The 19480-nt window shown below is 44.4% G+C and overlaps 2 long non-coding RNA genes across 6 annotated transcripts in view; one reads left to right on the top strand and one right to left on the bottom strand.

Moving 5' to 3' along the window:
• The window catches only part of LOC310661172, an 81924-nt gene that overhangs the window by 26113 nt on the left and 36331 nt on the right, over positions 1-19480 (bottom strand). The window lies entirely within an intron of this gene.
• LOC310661115 overlaps positions 16010-19480 on the top strand; it is a 131969-nt gene continuing 128498 nt past the window's right edge. For all 5 annotated transcript variants that reach the window (XR_014503730.1, XR_014503731.1, XR_014503732.1 and 2 more), the window contains exon 1: positions 16010-16087. This is a non-coding gene — a long non-coding RNA (uncharacterized lncRNA). The remainder of the gene's footprint in view (positions 16088-19480) is intronic.

Genomic DNA, 19480 nt, shown 5'->3' with positions numbered 1-19480 from the left:
CCAGAGTCGCCCACAACTGGACCTAATGGTCAGGGGTCTCTTTACCTTTAGTGACACAGGAGCAGAGCAGGAACAGAGAGCCCCAAAAGTTGTAGCCTTTCCTCATGGGGAATTGCTCCATTCCCTTCATCATTTTGCTTTGCCCTTTTCTAAACCCTTTCGATTTCTACAACATCCTTGTGGAGCTGAGGTGACCTGAAGGGTACACAGTGTTCCAAGTGTGGTCGCACTGTAGATTTGTATAATGGCCTTTATGATACTGGCAGCTTTGTTTTCATTCCTTTCCGAATGACCCCTAGCAGGGAATCTGCCTCTCCCCCACAGCTGCAGTGCAAACAGTTCCACTATGTAAAAACAAAAAAACAAAGGGGGAACGTTACAGCCAAAAATATCTAAAAGCAGTTATAGTGAAAAACATTCCATGCAGTGATCTTGGGCCCTTAAGAAAAGGTGACTGGCAAGATCTAAATGGGCAGCAGATCCAATGTAGATCTTTATTCCCCCCCGCCCCTTGCTGCCAATGTACATCTTCACTCAACCCTTTTTCTCCAGCAAGGGGAGGTGGGAGGCACCATTTGGTGGTTTGCCTCAGGTGCCAAAATGTCTTGGGCCGGCACTGGTGGTCAGGAACTGTATTCTCCATCCATCCAATGCTTGGGTATAGAGTTATGTTTTTAAATTCCCCTTGAAAGTTAACAATGATGGGGACAGGTGCACCCTCAACAGGGAAGGCATTTCACAACTGGGGAACCAACACTGAAAAGGCCTTTATCATGGGGCAGCAGCAACTGGGCAGCCCCTAGTGGTAGCACCACCAATAAGGACTCACTTGCCAACCACAGTGTTTAGGATCAATGGTGCTCTTTTAGACTTGGGTGCCAAGCCATTTAGGGCTCTATATCAGCCTTTTTCAACCTATGGGTCCCCAGATGTTGAACTGCAACTCCCATCACCCCTAGCTAGCAAGGCCAGAGCTCAGGGATGATGGGAGTTGTAGTCCAACAACATCAGGGAACCAACAGGTTGAGAATCGCTGCTCTTTATGCTAGTACCAACACCTTGAGTTGGACCCAGCAGCTCACTGACAGCCCATGCAGTGCTTTCAGGACCAGTATCACATGGTCCCATCAGGCTGCCCCAAATACCAACCTTCTGCACTAGCTGCAGCTCCAGACCATCTACAAGGGCAGCCCCAGGTAGATCACATCACAGTAGCCCAAATGGGATGTCACTAGAGCATGGACAACTGAGGCTATCCTGGTCTAGGGATGGCCATAGCTGGGCTTAAGGACTCCTAGCAACAAAAGCAGCTTGAGACTCCAGTGACAAGCTGGAATCCAGGAGTGTTTCCAAAATACGAACCTGATCCTTCAGGGAGAGTACAACCTCTCCCTCTCATAACAATAACAATAACAATAGCAATAATTTATTATTTATACTTCGCCCATCTTGCTGGGTTTCCCCAGCCACTCTGGGTGGCTTCCATTCGAATATTAAAAACAATACAGCATCAGACATTAAAAACTTCCCCAAACAGGGCTGCCTTCAGTTGTCTTTTAAAAGTAAAATTGTTGTTTATTGCCTTGACATCTGCTGGGAGGGCGTTCCACAGGGCAGGCGCCACTACTGAGAAGGCCCTCTGCCTGGTTCCCTGTAACCTCACTTCTCACAGCGAGGGAACCGCCAGAAGGCCCTCAGAGCTGGACCTCAGTGTCCGGGCTAAACGATGGGACCAAGGCCATTTAGGGCTTTAAAGGTTAGCACCAACACTTTGAATTGTGCTCAGAAACGTACCAATGAAGATCTTTCAGGACTGGTGTTATATGGTCTCGGCGGCCACTCCCAGTCACCAGTCTAGCTGCTGCATTCTGGATTAATTGCAGTTTCCGAGTCACCTTCAAAGGTAGCCCCACATAGAGCGTATTACAGTAGTCCAAGCGAGAGATAACTAGAGAATGCACCACTCTGGCAAGACAGTCCTAGAGCTGAAAAGCCAATAGTAAAACCAATTTGTTCATAAGAACATAAGAAGAGCCTGCTGGACCCATCTAGCTCATCTTGGTCTTGCAGTGGCCAACCAGATCCCTATGGGAAGCCTGCAAACAGCACCTGAGCCCCACAGCCACCCTCCCCAACTGCAGTTCCCAGAAAGTGGTATTCAGAAGCACACTGAGTCTGCCAGTGGAGGTACAACATTGCCATCATGGCTAGTTAAGTCCCCAAACGGTCCAAGACCCAAAACGTTTGTGAGCATCTGAATGCAATCAGAAAGTGACACTGCAATATTCCAGATAAAGATAGTTTTTTGCCTTATCTACATTTTTGAGAATGACCTTCAATAGGTAACTTTTCAAAAATTCATTAAACTTGCACATTCATTAAAGTTACACAATTGTTTTAATCATGGCCTATAAGGAAAAAGGGAACCCACTTAAAAATCAGAATTAAACAGAATGATTAAAAATTCAATTTCTCGACTGCACTAAATGGCCACATTCTCTTCCTTTGTCGATTAACATTGCAAAGTACAACCCCCCCCCCCCCCCGATTGTGAGATACCGGCTGCCGCTCAATGAAATCACATTTACGGTACTTTCAGGATGATAAGCTGCATCAGCTAGAAGCAGGAGCCAGATATTAAAAAACGAGGGATTTTGCCCACATAAAAATAGAATTTCATACTTGACTTCATACCTCACTTCAAACACCACATGGTGCCGTGGTTTAGCCTGTTTGCTCCTCCTAATATTTTTGTCTCTAATAACAATATCTGTCAGGGAACTGCCATCAGTGTCCGAGGGAGAGAGCAAGCTCCAAAGGGATCCCAGAGAGCGTCCCGGGAGTGGGAGGGGCAGCCCATCTTCTGGGGGGAGAGAATCAGCGTAGCTCCAGTGGAGAAGGGGGCGAGATGGGGGAATCGGCGAGGCGGTCCCATGACTCCTTGCCGGGGACCAGTGGGGAGAGTAGAGGTCCTCCGCTGCCCACGCCCTCCTTGCGCAGAAAGCTTCCGCGCAGGGAGAGTAGGCGAAGACTGGGCGTCAAATAACTTCTTTGCTGGAAGAAGTTTAAGAAACGCCCACTGACGGATTCTGCCAGCGATTGAGACGGTCACGGGCGAGTGGCTGCCCGGACAGGAAAGGTTCACTCAGGCAACCCAGCCAGACATTGGGACAAGCTTACGCACGAGCAACCCCTAGAACCATTACAATATCCTACCCATGTCAGGGGAGCACAATTGATCTTGTCTCCTTCTGTTGCTGCAGGTAACTGTAGTCTTGTGCTTGCGCCGCTGAATGTGACTGAGCCTCATTCACAAGCACCTTGGCCTGCTTTGTGGGGTCATTCACAAAACCGTTTTGAGCATAGTCAATACACAGCAAAGCTCCAGTGAATTGCCTTACTGACTGCTCTTGCAAGTAGATGGGCCGGTCCTACTGTTAGACAGACTGAAGTGCCTGCCTCTTGGGCAACAGGAGCTGGGGGGCAGCGATGAGGAACGTTGAGGATGTGAGCAAAAAGCAGGAAGATGCCTCCTGCCTCCAGTTTCCCATTTAATATTTTAATGATCCAGATCAGAATCTCTCCCCCCACCCTGTAAAGGGGAAAAAATCATATGGAGAAGAGCAGGAAACAGTTTTGTTTCCATCATTTCTACTCCAAGAGGAATAGAGTCTATATCAGTATAGTTCAGTATACCTAAAGGAGCGTCTCCACCCCCATCGTTCTGCCCGGACGTTGAGGTCCAGCGCCGAGGGCCTTCTGGCGGTTCCCTCATTGTGAGAAGTGAGGTTACAGGGAACCAGGCAGAGGGCCTTCTCAGTAGTGGCACCCGCCTTGTGGAATGCCCTCCCACCAGATGTCAAAGAGAAAAATAACTACCAAACTTTTATAAGACATCTGAAGGCAGCCCTGTTTAGGGAAGCTTTTAATGTTTAATAGGTTATTGTATTTTAGTGTTCTGTTGGAAGCCGTCCAGAGTGGCTGGGGAAACCCAGCCAGATGGGCGGGGTATAAATAATAACTTCTTCTTCTTCTTCTTCTTCTTCTTCTTCTTCTTCTTCTTCTTCTTCCCACAGTCGGGTTTTGAGCCAAAATGCCACTCCTGCAGCAACGCCTACAAATGCAGTTTGAAGAACTATTTCTGTTGCTTGTCTGTCAGTTGAAGCCTAGCATAATGGAGCTTGGCCCAACTCAATCATGCTGTTAAGATGCACCTAATACTTCAGAGTCCAGACGAGAGCAGAGGAACCTTAACAAAAGCAACATTTAATGGAATTGTGAAGCTTATCTAAATGAGGAAAAAAGTATGGGGGGGGGGGAGAAGTTATTTCTCATGGCAAGAAGCTGATCCTCTGAGATTTCCCCAGAGACAAATTCAGCAAATAAAAAAAAGAACAAGAAGCTTCCTTCCATAAAACCAAAGGGAATTGTCAGCTCTGAGGCAGAAATTGGAGAGCCCACTCAGGCAAGAAGTGGATTAGGTGATCTCCTATCACAACACGTGCTTCTTACAGTGCCTTGAAAGGCTTTCTGCTCCCCTCATTCATTTCCAGCTGTGGAAAAGATTGAAAGAAGAAAAGAATACATATTTTTGCAATCCTTAATACAAGGTGTTCCAGATGGGACCATGGCCTGTGCTTAGAGCCTGCAACCTTCACCCTTACAGGGCTTCTTGTTGTAATTCTTCACAAAGCATTTCTTTGTGGGCATATCATCCACAAAGGAATCCTGAGCAAGACCCATTGAGCTCAGTGAGACTTAGCTCTGAGTAAACCTGCTTAGGATCACAGCTTCTCACACTGGCCCCTTTCAAGCTTCTTATTAATTACAGCTAGACGCTAATTGGTTCATATTTAGCCTAATGTAACTCCTATGGAAGTCAATGGGAGACCAATCAAGCCAATGGCCCTTGATTATGAACAGAAAGAAAATCTTTTGTCAAGGAACATGAAGCCACTTGAACACTTAAGAGTTCCAGTTACATCCTTAAGACTAGTCAAATTGTGATTAAGTCTTGAAATCCTTTCGTCTATAGCTGCCACTCTTAAAAGGCTCTAGTGTTGCATGGGAGTGCCACCATCGGGACAGGGGGCGAAACAGCCTCGTTTGCTGCTTTTCTCATGAAAACAATTCCCTCCCATCTTTAAGTTCTAGTAATTCAGCACTTTGAGGTTTTGTTCCCCCTTTAGCTCACAGGAGCCCACCCCCAATTCCCAATCTGGTAACTGAAGCAACCATGTCTAGATAATTCTCCCTAGAAGCTAAACATATGGGATGGGCAGACCTGTCCATTGTGGTTTCTCTTTCCTCCTGATTTTCTCATTTCTCCATCCTTTAAAGAACTAGGTAGGCCTGACCTACCTGCTCCACTCCAACTTCCACTTCTACCTGCAAGAGTCCAACCCAGCTGCTAGAAGCCCCCAAGAGAGTGACAGAGAAACACTACTGACACCTTTTATCCAGGTAAAATGAAGGTCAACTATGACATCACCCAGTACGATGGATAGTTTCATTCCAGCTCAGCCCAAGATGCCAAACTATTCGGAGGCCTTCAATGTTGTTGTTTAGTCGTTTAGTCATGCCCAACTCTTCGTGACCCCATGGACCAGAGCACGCCAGACACTGGCAAGCCACTCCAGTATCCCTGCCAAGAAAACTCCATGGATGGACAAAGACAAAAGGGCTTCAATAGAATGCTTTTATTGCAACGAATTCTAGAAGGGCAGTGTCTTAGTCTATTGTGTGGCCATGCCTTTTTGGACCGCCTCTACCCAAGAAAATAATCTGACATAGCACAGATATTAAAAAGGGTAACACTCAGAAACTGCCCTCTGCCAGCTCTTCAAAACAGAGGACCATCCTCTGTAAAATGGGATACGTGGACACCCCATTCATACTCTTCAGTAGTCAAGGCCAATGTCAGCATCCAACCTTGGGCAGTCCCTGGGTATCAGCACCCTTGATGTGTCCACCAGCATCTGGTCAATGGGCATCTACAAACCACCTTGTTAAATTTCCCACAATGCCCTGGAGTGAGAGGCCATGTGGGGCATTGTGGGAAATTTAAAATGGCAGCCAGGCAGCATCAATTGGAGGCTGGCACTGATTGGAGGAGTAAACCAAGAGGCCACATAGATGGCTTCACCCCCACCTGCATTTTACTCTAGTGGGGAGAAGGCTGTTGGCTCTTCTTATGTTCTCCACAAATGTGTAAACTAGGGCTGCACTTCATGTACTGGACATGGTGGGCTTAGTTTCAGGAAAGCTTGCACTGCCATAAATTTGCATTTAAAGTGCCACAAGGTGTGTGTGTGTGTGTGTGTGTGTGTTGTTATTTTCTTCTTCATGAAAACCCAAGGCTATAGTTTTCCTCAGTGCTACCCTTCAGAATGTCATCTTCTGAGCAGAAGGTTCACTCTTCTTTGATCTTTATAAGCCAGTACAGTGGTACCTCCCCTGCCAACCTAGCAGTTCAAAAGCACATCAAAGTGCAAGTAGATAAATAGGTACTGCACCGGTGGGAAGGTAAACGGTGTTTCTGTGCACTGCTCTGGTTCGCCAGAAGCGACTTTGTCATGCTGGCCACATGACCCGGAAGCTGTCTGCGGACGAACGCCGGCTCCCTTGGCCTATAGAGTGAGATGAGCGCACAACCCTAGAGTCGGTCACGACTGGACCTAATGGTCAGGGGTACCTTTACCTTTTTTACAGTGGTACCTTGGGTTACATATGCTTCAGGTTACATACGCTTCAGGTTACAGACTCCGCTAACCCAGAAACAGTACCTTGGGATATGAACTTTGCTTCAGGATGAGAACAGAAATCGCGCAGCGGCGGCAGTGGGAGGCCCCATAGGCTAAAGTGGCACCTCAGGTTAAGAACATTTTCAGGTTAAGAACGGACCTCTGGAACGAATTAAGTACTTAACCCGAGGTACCACTGTATTTAACCACCAACGAAACAACAGCAACAGCTCCAAACTCTACAGTTTTCCACGACAATTTCCACAGTGCCTTTCCTTCCCAAATACCAGAAGCAACAATTTCATGATGCGGTTTCTGAAGAGGCCACTAGAGGGACATATTTACTACGGAAAGGGAGAGAAAATCAGCTGCATTCAATGCACCCGTGGCGGAATGGGAGACAGCAAATCCGTCAGTTCTGCTTAAAAGCGGAGAATATGACACAGCCTTGGTTATTAGCTGAATATACATAGGAAGGCAGGAACAAAGGGTAACAGAGCGGTTTATGCATCCTGTATATTGCTAAGGCCCCCAGCCTCGTTTTATGACATTTGCAAGGCAATGCAAGGAAATTGGATTGTTTCTCATAATTTTTAAAGCATTAGCCCCATTTTAATGGGGGGCAAGTTTAATTGCATTTTAGTAGTTTAATGGGCATTGTATTATGGGCTGCATGATTTTCACTTTAATATCTCTACCTGCTCTGAGGTCATGGGATGGGATGGGATAAATTCAAATAAATTGCTCAGCCTCTGTATGGAAGCTGCATTGCTTGACCTCAAAGCCAGCCCCTGACTGATCCTAGATGTGTGTTGGGGCATGGTTTGGGGAGCTGGGATTGCAATTTCTCACTGCTAAGGAGAAAGCAAATTAAATATGCCCAGAGAGGCCGTTCTCTCATTCGTTCACATATTCTAGACAGGGTTACCAAATGGTCAGAATTTTATCAGCTTGGATTTCACTCTGTTAATCGACTGTTGGAACAAGAGGATGAAAATCTCCCCCCCCCCCAAAAAAAAAATCCCCAGGCAAGTCATTTTAACATTTTGGGTGATCTACTTTTGGGCAATGCATTCAGCCAGACCATGTGTGTGCAATTCCCCCCAGAACATGCCAGCCACTCCAGAGGAGAAACTGAGGCTCACCCTTCCTTTGAGTGACCACTTCATTCTTCAATGAAAAGAATACCCTGCAGCATATCCAAATGATAATAATAATAATAATAATAATAATAATAATAATAATAATAATTTCTTATTTATACCCCACCCATCTGGCTGAGTTTCCCCAGCCCCTCTGGGCGGCTCCCAATCAAGTGTTAAAAACAGTACAGCCTTAAATATTAAAAACTTCCCTGAACAGGGCTGCCTTCAGATGTCTTCTGAATGTCAGGTAGTTGTTTATCTCTTTGACATCTGATGGGAGGGCGTTCCACAGGGCGGGCGCCACTACCAAGAAGGCCCTCTGTCTGGTTCCCTGTAGCCTCACTTTTCGCAATGAGGGAACCGCCAGAAGGCCCTCGGCGCTGGATCTCAGGGCTGAACGATGGGGGTGGAGACGCTCCTTCTGGGTAAGCAAATAATCATTCCCTTCTCAAAGAAAAGACACTCTGCACATCTTCAGGGCCATTTCCCACCTAGGTCTATTTTTTAAAAAAATAATCATTGGGAAAAGAACTCTGCATATACTCAGGGACACTCGCAATTTGTTTTTGCATGTGGAGCTTGGCAAATTTTAGTTCCAAGTGCCCACATGTTGGAAACCAAAGCCCCAACTCAGTTAAGGACCAGCACTTATAGTGACAGTATTTCAGAGAGGTAGGATATTATTTTGGCAAACAAGTCATCTTTTGATAATGAAGCTGTATTTCTTACTGATGTACATTTCCTTTTCTCTTTCTCCGTATACCAATAACAAAGGAATATATCAAGTTGTAAATTGTGTAGTTGTTTCTTCCACACAGCGGAATGCACCCACCAAATCTTCATCAATCCTATATGGCAAAAAAGTAATTTTCTTCACCCTGGAGAGAAGGATTCCTCTGACAAGGACTCCAGCCCTTTTCTTTTTAAAATATGATAGCCAGCCAAATGTGGAAACCTGAAGATAAATATAAAATACTAGTAAATTCAGTTCGCATTTGTGGATATGTGTGCTTGGCTGCTAAGGGAAATCTCTCCAAGACTTTCTCAGCAAACAACAGAACTACCTCAGCCCAAATTTTCACTCCATATGTGGTCTTGGCGACTCCCTGCTTGTGTGGTGTCCTCTAGCTGTCAGCTTCAATTGATAGGTATTAAAATGTCTCATTTTCAGATTTTTCTAGTAAACAAGGGGGCTTGATTTAAATGTGTACCAAATTTCAACTTTACAGGTTACAGGGAAGTACCCCTACCATTTTGAAGTAGGGGTAGAGTACAGGAGAGGTGTCGAAACACTCCATTATCACCCCCTTCCTTGGTAATTAAGGTTTCTTGGATTGTATACAGATGTTGACTTTTCTCTAGGTTGTTGTTTGAAAAATGTCCTTCCTAACCTGTTTGTCTTTCAACAGAGAAAAAAATGTGTATTTTCCCCATATACCAGGAGGCTGGAAGAGGTGATTTTGAGCAGACAAATAGTAGGAGATGCATTTTCCTCCCATGAAATGGGTGGGGTAGTTTTTTGCAGTGCTGTGCAGAGGCTCCTTACTTCCTCTTGACACCTGGGAACCAACCTGTGGCTGCTTAGTGGGCAGGTGGACCACCAGAAGGATGTCTAGTGCTAGAGGGAAAAGTCCTCCTGAATTCAACAGTGCTCACTTCCAGTTTAAGCAACATTAGGATTGCAGCCTCAGTTCCTACTAACTTTAGCTGGATCATAACCTCATTTCCTGGAGCGCTTCAGTATCTATCAAGGACATCACTCGCTGGGCTGGTATAAATTGAGAGTAGGAAGCCGCCTTCTACTAGGTCAACTGGTTTGTCCATCTGGCCCCTGTATAGTCTACTCTGGCAGCTGCAGGTCAGAGAAAGATCTTTCACACCACCTGCTGCAAGTAGTGGAGTCTGGTCCATTGGGGTGAATGGGGAACTGCTCCACCAACCACAGTTGCCCCCACCTGCCTGCCTGCTTACTTCCATCCAGTGCAGGGGGATGGCATTGGATGCCAGCTTCTTCCTCCATAGCCTCAGTGTTGCCCCTGTAGAACCGAGTACAGTATGGGGACAAAGTTAGAATGTCAGGCATTGGCTCTGGCGCCACCTACTGCTGGGCTCCCTGCATTCTACCCTATCAGACCCAATGGGCACCACTGAACCCAATACATTCTGTATGCAAAGCTTGTGCCCAGCTACTGAGTGACAGTCCCTCGCCTATGAATGGGTTGTGCCAAATGCTGTAATACCATTGCATCCCCAACCATACATTATTCCAGTGCTGCAGGCAAACACACCAGTGCAAATATTTACAATCGGGATGTCAGATTAGAATTAATGTTTGATTATTATTATTATTATTTTTACCACTATAAATTGTCTTGCTTGATTTCCCCCTTCAGTGGCCATTATTTCCTCCAAACCAAAGCTCTAAACCTGTATGCGCAGGTTTCTATTTATCACAGCCAGTTAAGGCTGAGCTTGGATTAAGAAATGTTTCAAATGCCAGTTCATTAAATTAAATTGTATAAAGGCAAATTGTACTCTTTAGTGAGCAGGTCTTCTCCCAGATGAATATGCACCAAATTGCAATGTAAAATATTAATTTCTTCTTTATACTTGCTTTTAGGAATGCTGTAGCCGGTTCCGGTGAAAAGCTCCAATTTTCTAATTTGATGTGAATGTTAACACTGAAATCGTAAAGTAGAATTTCTTTTGCTCTCCAAGGAATGACTAAAGACTGAGCCCATATTTAATTTGCATAGTATATTACCGATTAATATATTTTTTTTAAATATCCTTCTTGATTTACGCTTCATTCTCATTCTCCGTTTTCCAGTGAAAAGCTCACACACTGAAAATGGGGACTTTTGAGCAGGGTAGCTAAAGCAATGGGGCAGGCAGGGGACGTAATGGAGTGAGATATATTAGATCAATGGAAGAGGTCATAGGACAACGCTTGGAGACTGTGGCCTATGGAGGTGAGGGGATTAGGGCTACAGTTCTATGCATACTAACCTGGGAATAAGTCTCATTGAGCTCACGAGAGGGGAAAACAGGGCCACATGGTAACAATGCAACTCGTACCTGCCTGCTCATGAGATTAATTGAGTTCAGCGGGGCCTACTCCCAGGTAAATGGGTACAGGATTGCAGCCGAAATGTGTTAAATCTGGACCTTGAGCACCTCCTGTGCTTTTAAGAGTTACACGGAAGGGATGATTTTGCCATTCACCCTGAATTGTGAACCTTAAAAGAGCCTGTGAGATGCCAAATTTCATATATTGATTTGAATGAAAGAGACGGTTCTTTGGCAGCAAGCGTTTAGCATGCTGTACTTTTCGCATTCTAAAGGCTGGAGAGAAATTCCATTTCCTCTGATGATAAAACTTCTGCGAGATTCAGAGCATTAAAGAGGATACAGCAAGGGAAACAAGACAGACAGACACACACCATGACTGACAAGGCAGTTTCCCATTAAATCTACAGACAATTTCTTTATCAGGCAGCTAAGATGACACAGGTAATTTTGAGCCAATGCACTACCTGCCAATGGTGTGAAAAAGAACATCCACAAAATAAAGCTGTGATTTTTTTTTTAAGAGCTCATTTTTCCTTTTATCTTTTGGGGTTTTGGAGTGGGTGGTGGACTTTTTTTTGCACCTTTAAGATGCATTCCAATCACATTCCCCAATATCTATTTGTCGCCAAGATAACTAAAGCATCAATTGAAAACTGTGAATGTGAAGGCTTATCTCAAATCTTGCATTTCTAGGCTCTGAGCCCTCCCCCTCCATCCTAAGACTTGCGATAAAAATCACCAGGCCCGGAAAACTTGATAAAGTTGCAACCTAACAGCAGAATATTACATGTGGGAGCGATGGATAATTCAGCCTGCAATCAGCAGTTCAGCTTTGCTCCACAGTAGTCCAACTGAAATTCACATGGACTGGGGCTTTTGCTGCAGAAAGAACTATATTGAGGAAAAGCAAGCGCAGGTGTAAGACATTGTTTAGATCAGGGACAGGGAATTTTTGGGTCCTGCAGGTGTTACTGGTGCACCAGCTGAGCCAATCTGGCATTCCCATGCCTGCTGCCTTGTCCCTCACTGTGAGAGATTAGCAGCCAAACCTAACAAATGCATATTCTTGCTAGTTAACATGAGAAGGGGCTAATTCCACAGAGTTGATAGACCACAGAAATACAAGTGGTGGAGAGGGCTCTGTGTGATGTCATTTCCCTCATTTCCTGGAGAGGAAGGAGTATGCAGCACTTCCTGTTCCTCCTCTCTCTCTCTCTCTCTCTCTCTCTCTCTCTCTCTCTCTCTCTCTCTCTCTCTCTCTCTCTCTTCCTTTGACCAACTTTGGATGCAGATCTCTGCTTGCCCCAGCTTTAGGCAAATGGACCTGGAGTTGGTTACCCGGTATATAGCTATTTTGCCTGCATAGCTGCCATTGCTGTGAACCAATGCACGATTGCAAAGTAAGTAAATCTTATTTTTTAAGCTTCCTTCCCAGGTTGTTGCCTGATTCTTTGTTAAGCCATCTTAGTTTGTTGCTGGACTTGCTGAAAACAAGCAGCTTAATTCCGATGCTTTTAATTTTAATTAAAATTAAAATTAAAATTAAAATTAAGTAAAATTAGGTGAGATTTTAAAACTCTGTTCAACCCATGGCAACCTTACCCTAGAGGCCAAGTCGGGCACTCTCCTCCCAAACTATAAACTTCTCCCTCAGCCAAGAAGAAACGGGCAAATAGTTTCAGCAACATCGCAGGATGGGTGTTTTCATTTGCAGCCATTTTCCTAACAAACACTGAGAACAGGGCTTTGTGTAGGAGCTGTTGCAGCCATTATTACACCAAATGGAAGGGTATTTAGAGTTCTGGGCTATAGGCCTTCAGACTGAAATTTTTTATTTGAATTCTCCCAGGTCACTCTACCGCCACATTCCATGCAGCGTGTAAAATACATGACAATTTCTAAAAGGTTTCAGGAAGGAGACATAGCTTGGTGGTAATGGAGGACACACTTGTGCAAGGAGAAAGCCCCAGGCCCAATTCCTGGCATTGCCAGGTGGGCTTGGGAAATGACTCTCTTCTGATACTCCAGGGAGATGCTGCCAGTCTGTGTAGACAGTTCTGGGCTCAATGGTCTGACTTGGAGGCAGCTTCAGGTATTCCCTCTGAGACCTCAGAACTATGTCAATACCAAATTATGACATAATTTAGAACAGGCATGGCCAAACTTGGCCCTCCTGCAGTTTTGGAACTACGGTCCCCATCATCCCTGACCACTGGTCCTATTAGCTAGGGATGATGGGAGTTGTAGTCCCAAAACAGCAGGAAGGCCAAGTTTGGCCAAGCCTGATTTAGAAATAAAAGAGCCAGGACAGGGTGGTGACTGGTGTTGGATTAACACTGCGGAGAGGCTCTAATCTCTCTTCACACATGAATCTCATTGGGTGACAGTGGGCCACACTCTCTCAGCTTAACCTACCTGCCAAGGTTGTTGTGAGAATCAAATGGGAGGTTGGAAAGATGTTGCACACCATGCCGAGCTCCTTGTGGAAAGGCTGGAGTATTAATTTTAACAATAACAACAACAGATTCTTGCAAATAATTTAATTAACCTCTGGCACACCCAATTATCCTACTCTCCAGTGAATCTTTGCTTTAAATCTCCTAGGTGGTGTTTTCTTTTCATCTGAACATGTTACAATCTAAGAGGAGGCAGGCAAGTATGTCTAATTTGCCTAGTGTAGTCTATAGTCCTTCTTCCGATATTAGCTTTACGTATACTGGAATACTTTGTATGTGTCAGTGGTTTAGGAACAATTTGCATACTTGGCTGGATCTGATAGTGCTGGACTACAACTCCTATCTGTAAGGCCACAGGTTTCCCACCCCTGGTTTTTGCAGTCAGCAGAGTCAAGTGGCAAAGTTTCTTCTCCAGGACTGTACCACTTCAGGCCTCAGGGGTATTCTAACACCAACACAAAGCGCCCTCCATGAATGGAGTGTGCACTTTAGAATTCCCCTGTGACGTTTGAGGTTCTGGGGCAGGCAAGTCAACAACAGCAGCAGAGGTTGGACGGCCGTCTGTCATGGATACTTTAATTGAGATTCCTGCATTTCAGGGGGTTGGACCTAGATGACCCTCAGTATGTCTTCCATCTCTACAATTCTATGATTCAGTGATCATAAATAATCCTTGAAGGAAGAACGTGTGAACCGTCCCCGGACTAAGATGACCTTCAAAGTACTTCCCCAACCAGTTCTGTATAAAGCGTGTTTTCCTCAACATCTTAGGGTCTCCTTCCTTGAGAGCTGTTCAGCTTTAATGCCCTCCTTCAATGTCCATTACCTGATAACATTTATTCTTCAGTGACAAACACCGTTAAACCGGAAGACAGAGAAAGAAACCAAGGGATCTATTAAGAAGGCAACGTTATGTGTGTTTATTCTTGGGTATTCTTTTTCTGACTGCTATAAACGGGTGACAGAAACGTCTTTTTGCGGTTGTCTCCCCATTGTCACGTTCCCCTCTTTGTCTTTCCTCTTTGTGGGGATAAAGATGTCTTGTGTGATGTAGGCTGCTGCGAGTTCAGGAGCAAGAGACTTATGCCGCTTTAGTCCATGAATCACAGCTCTTGTGCCTTTCCCCCACTCATAAAGAATAGGCTTTTTATTATTACTATTTTTTCCTCCCTGTGAGGCAAAGCTTTTTATATCAAACAGTATTTTCAAGAGGAATGAGATTGTTCGGGCAGTGGTAATAACGGCAAGGCTTTCTTGCTTTGGGGTTCATTTTTTTGCTTTACGATTACCCGCCTGAAATGGGTACCAGTCATATTTTGCAAGAGAGCCACAATTCTGAGGCTGGCACCACTGCCCTCATTAAGGTCAATTGATCATCCTTGCCACAAGGAAATGGGTAAAAAACCCCAACAAGAGATGGGTCACTGTGCATGATGGACTCAGCGAAGAATGTGGCCGGATAGAGAATATTAGCTTTGTTGGGTTAGTTGGTCCGTGCAGACAAGTCTATCAACGAGAAATGTGTCATATACAGATTTCTGTTTAGTAGACCTTTCCGTCTCGGGCTTCTCGTTTATCATTGTCTCCCTGACAGGAGCTCTGCCCTGTTATCCTGACTTGTATGTCATTTATCAGTGTTAAGTACAACAAAAGAACATCCCTTTAAACCCTCTTTAACTTTTCACATGCTTCTACTGTTGAATAATGGTAGCTGTCGCCATTGGCCCAAATATCCCGTTTTGTTGCTTTTCCTTTCAATTCTGTTAGCTACACAATAATGGGCTGAAATGGCTATAAGAGCTCTTGGAAACCTAGTATATATATATATATATGTATATTTCTGCATGAGTCATATACCCTCCCCCAGTTTTCTTTTTTAAACTTTAAAAAAGAAGAAATGGAGGAGAACAGCATAGTACAAAGATTTGCCAGAAAGGAATATTTTGTAGGCCCACCTAGAGTTGGCTATAAATATCACTTATAAGGCACATTAGTATTCATTACCACAACAGGGCTAAATGGTTTTTAAGCAGGTAGGCACTGGGTAAAACAAATATTTGTACTTTAGTAGGACTGTGGAATGAATATTTGACATGCTGCAGCGGAATTATCGCGCGAGAAAATTCAGGTGGAATTCTTTTCAGGTATTGCACTTGCTCGCAACTTGGGCTTGTACTTTGGAGTTTTGCTTTTCATCCCGAAAGGCTTGGTAACAGAGTTTTTTACTTTACAGTAGCATTCAGACTCAAAAGGCAAAATTGCCACAGAAAACAGCCCCTTTAAAAAAAAACCCTACCAATCACCTTCATTAAAGCATCATTCTTCCCTCTCCCTGCCAGAGATTTCTTACATGCTAGCCATGTTTTACATCCACCTGTTATTCATATACTCCAGGGGCAGTATTTTAGAAAATGGAATTATCCCTAGTTTTACCTGTTAGCATGCTGGGGAAATGTGTGCTAATTCTCAGCACTAAAAGCACTACCTCTGTCTGCTCCCTCTTTTGGGCTGAGAACACTCCTTTGCATTTAATTCCTGCTATTTTGAACAGTATAGTAAAGTACTTTGCTCTTTGCTCTCTGTGTGCCTAAAAAGACGGAGAGTCGCCAACTTTACAACCAGACTTTGCAGCTGTGCCTTTCACAGGAGATTAATATGAAGCCATTAGCAGGTGAGAATGTTTATCTCCATCCCAATATAAGCTTTTTTTTTTTTAAATGTTTTTATTCAAAATTAAAACAAAGCATATTATCCAGAAACATATCATCCTTATTTCCCCCCATTTTTGCTGACACGTAGAACAGGGGTCAGCAAACTTTTTCAGCAGGGGGCCGGTCCACTGTCCCTCAGACCTTGTGGGGGGCCGGACTATATTTTGAAAAAGAAAAGGAAAAAAAATCAATTCCTATGACTCACAAGTAACCCAGGGATGCATTTTAAATAAAAACACACATTCTACTCATGTAAAAACATGCTGATTCCTGGACTGTCCACAGGCTGGATTTAGAAGGCGATTGGGCTGGATCCTTCCCCCGGGGCCTTAGTTTGCCTACGCATGACGTAGAAGTACGAGGGTGGGGCACTCGTTTTGGAGTACTCCACTTGCTTGGAGATGATCTAAAATGAGGAGGAAGGCAAGAGGTCAGCCATCTTTTTCCCCAGCTCTATTGGTATGTTTGGAGCAGGGATGAAGGAACCTGTGACCCTCTAGATATTTTTTGACTCCAACTCCCATCAGCCCCAGCCAGCATGGCCACTGGACAGGGATGATTGGAGTTGTAGTCCCTCAATATCTGGTGGGCCACAGGGCAGCCACCCTGGCCTAGCAACTACCTTTGTGGTTTGTTCATGGAATACAGATAAATATAGAGTAATACCGCAGTCTTCTTTAACAGCTTGAGAAAACAGGGTCAGACTGATACAAAGCACGGAGAACAGTAGTTTTGCTCCATGGGGAAAGCATTGTTCTGTCTATTGCTAGCTTTAGACTTTTGTAGTGGAATGACTGATGACAGTGAGGTTCTCTGCTTGGGATGGAGCAACAAAATGATTATTTACATGGACAGGCTTAGCCCGGCTGCTAGCCTTGCAGCTCTACCACCCCTGTTTTGAGGTACTGGAAATCTTTTGAGAGCAGAATAATGATAGTATTACTTTTAATGTATACTGATTGGGACCAAGATCTATACATTATGTATTTTTGTAAACCACCCTAGAAGCTCTGCTGAAGGCCAATATGGAAATCTCTAAAATATATGTATGTGTATTAAAGTGTTGTGATGAATTCAGTTTTGGAGTAAACCAAGCAGCTCTATTTCCCAGTGTGGCTTTCTGGAACAGAGCGCTTTGGGGGCTTTCAGAGCATCAGGAAGGGTTGCTTCTGCAGGGAGATTCTAAGTCAGTGTTTCCCAAACTTGGGTCTCCAGCTGCTTTGGACTACAATTCCCATTATCCCGGGCCATGGGCCTTGCTAGCTAGGGATGATGAGTTGTATTCCAAAAACAGCTGGAGACCTAAGTTTGGGAAACCCTGTTCTAATTCTCACTTTCTTGCAGGCACTGGCTGCAAGAAAGGTTTCTCCTGCCTTCAGCCAGTGCTTGCAAAATGCTGTCTTCTTTCTCCTCTCTCTGCCATCTCTGTGCTCAGAGCTTCCCAAAATGCCAAGCATAGGGCTGGCAATGCCCCTTGTGCTATGGTTCCTCAGTACCTGACAGTAAGGGATTTCAGCAGGTGGGTGGGACAACCCACCTGCCAATTATGTGATGTTGTAATGAGGTCAGTGATAGATAGGTGGGTTGCCCTACCCAGCTGTCAAATTTGGCCAATATAAATCCACCACTAATGCTAATAGGACAACAGGGTCATTACCTATTGAAACTCTTTTTGGTACTGTTGTTGTTGTTACTATTTTTACTTACTCATTCTGGTTTTTAAAAAGATGTAAGTTCCTTTGGGTGGGCTTGCCATCAATTTTCATTTAAAGGTAAACCTACGTTATTTGTATGGCTTGAAACTACAGAGGTACCTCGGTTTAAGAATAGTCCTGTTTAAGAACGATTTGGTTTACAAACTCTGCAAAACCGGAAATAGTGTCTTGTTTTGAGAACTTTACCTTGGTCTAAGAACAGAATCTGAACGGTGAAAGGGCACCAGTGGCGGGAGGCCTCATTAGGGAAAGTAGGCCTTGGTTTAAGAACAGTTTTGGTTTAAGAACGGACTTCCGGAACAGATTAAGTTTGTAAACCGAGGTACCACTGTATATGTGAACCAAAATGCACACATCCTTTGAAATACTCACTTCTCTCGATTTCACAATGCAGTTCTGCAACCAAGTAATGCATGCAAAAAGGCATGCCGCAGGATAAATATCAGTAACAAATAAAAATGCCTTATTATTAGGGAAAACTGCTTGAAGAAAAATGTATATTAGGAGAAATTTGCACTCAAGTATTATTAGTTTTCATGAGAACTTTTTAAAAAACCTCACAATTTTATGTAAAAATGTAGAGAGCTGAACTTAAGACTGGAAAAAACAAGAAACCAGAATTGACAGATTTGCCAATCTCTAGTGTATGAACATAGGTAGTAAAGGTAAAGGTAAAGGACCCCTGGATGGTTAAGTCCAGTCAAAGGCGACTATGGGGTTGCGGCGCTCACCTTGTTTAAGGCCGAGGGAGCCGGCGTTTGTCCACAGACAGCTTTTCGGGTCATGACTAAATCGCTTCTGGCACAACGGAACACCACGACACAAGCCAGAGCGCATGGAAACGCGATTTATCTTCACGCTGCAGCGGTACCTATTTATCTACTTGCACTGGCATGCTTTCGAATTGCTAGATTGGCAGAAGCTGGGACAGAGCAACGGGAGCTCACTCGATCACGGGGATTTGAACCACAAACTTTCCGATCTGCAAGCCCAAGAGGCCTAGTGGTTTAGACAACAGTGCCACCCGTGTCCCTGTATGAGCATAACAATAAAATTTAGTATATGTGTTTTAATTCAGCACAGAAATCCAGAAGTACAGGTCTTTGCACATTTAGCCATCCTCCTCTTTCCAGATACACAGGACCACATATTCTCTCCATCTCCCTCTTTCATTTAATGTTGCTCTCTTTTGAGTTGCAGCTGTGAGTGGGAGCAGCTAGAAGCATCACCGAAACAGGAGTGGGCAAGCAACTTTAATTAAACACCACTAGGCTGGAGTGCTGGGTTTTGTTATTCATGGGGCTTTTATATTATGCATTTTCATTTCGCCTACGAAGAAATAAGGTGTACGCAAAAATAGAGGGAAAGAACATTGAAGGTTATGAACCAAGCCAATTAAAACCAAAGTGAGGAAATTCAGACATTTAAAAAACTAACAAGTACTTTTCATCTTTAAAGTGCTCTATGAGCTCTAGCTAATTATGCCTGGTCATGTTTCCTACCAGGGTGGAGAAAAGCTGTCTTAAAGCAAGGGCAGCTTAAGCACATTTTTGCTGCTTCTGATATCCCAGGACAATGGCTCCCAAACTCCCTTCAATCTCATGTTTTCGTTTTTCATATTCAAGGGGCAGATTGGAG

The sequence above is a fragment of the Podarcis tiliguerta genome (genome assembly GCF_965153285.1).
Source record: "Podarcis tiliguerta genome assembly, chromosome: 12".
Taxonomy (NCBI): Eukaryota; Metazoa; Chordata; class Lepidosauria; order Squamata; family Lacertidae; genus Podarcis; species Podarcis tiliguerta.
The sequence above is the reverse complement of the archived record's forward strand: the minus strand, read 5'-3'. Positions and strand labels throughout refer to the sequence as shown.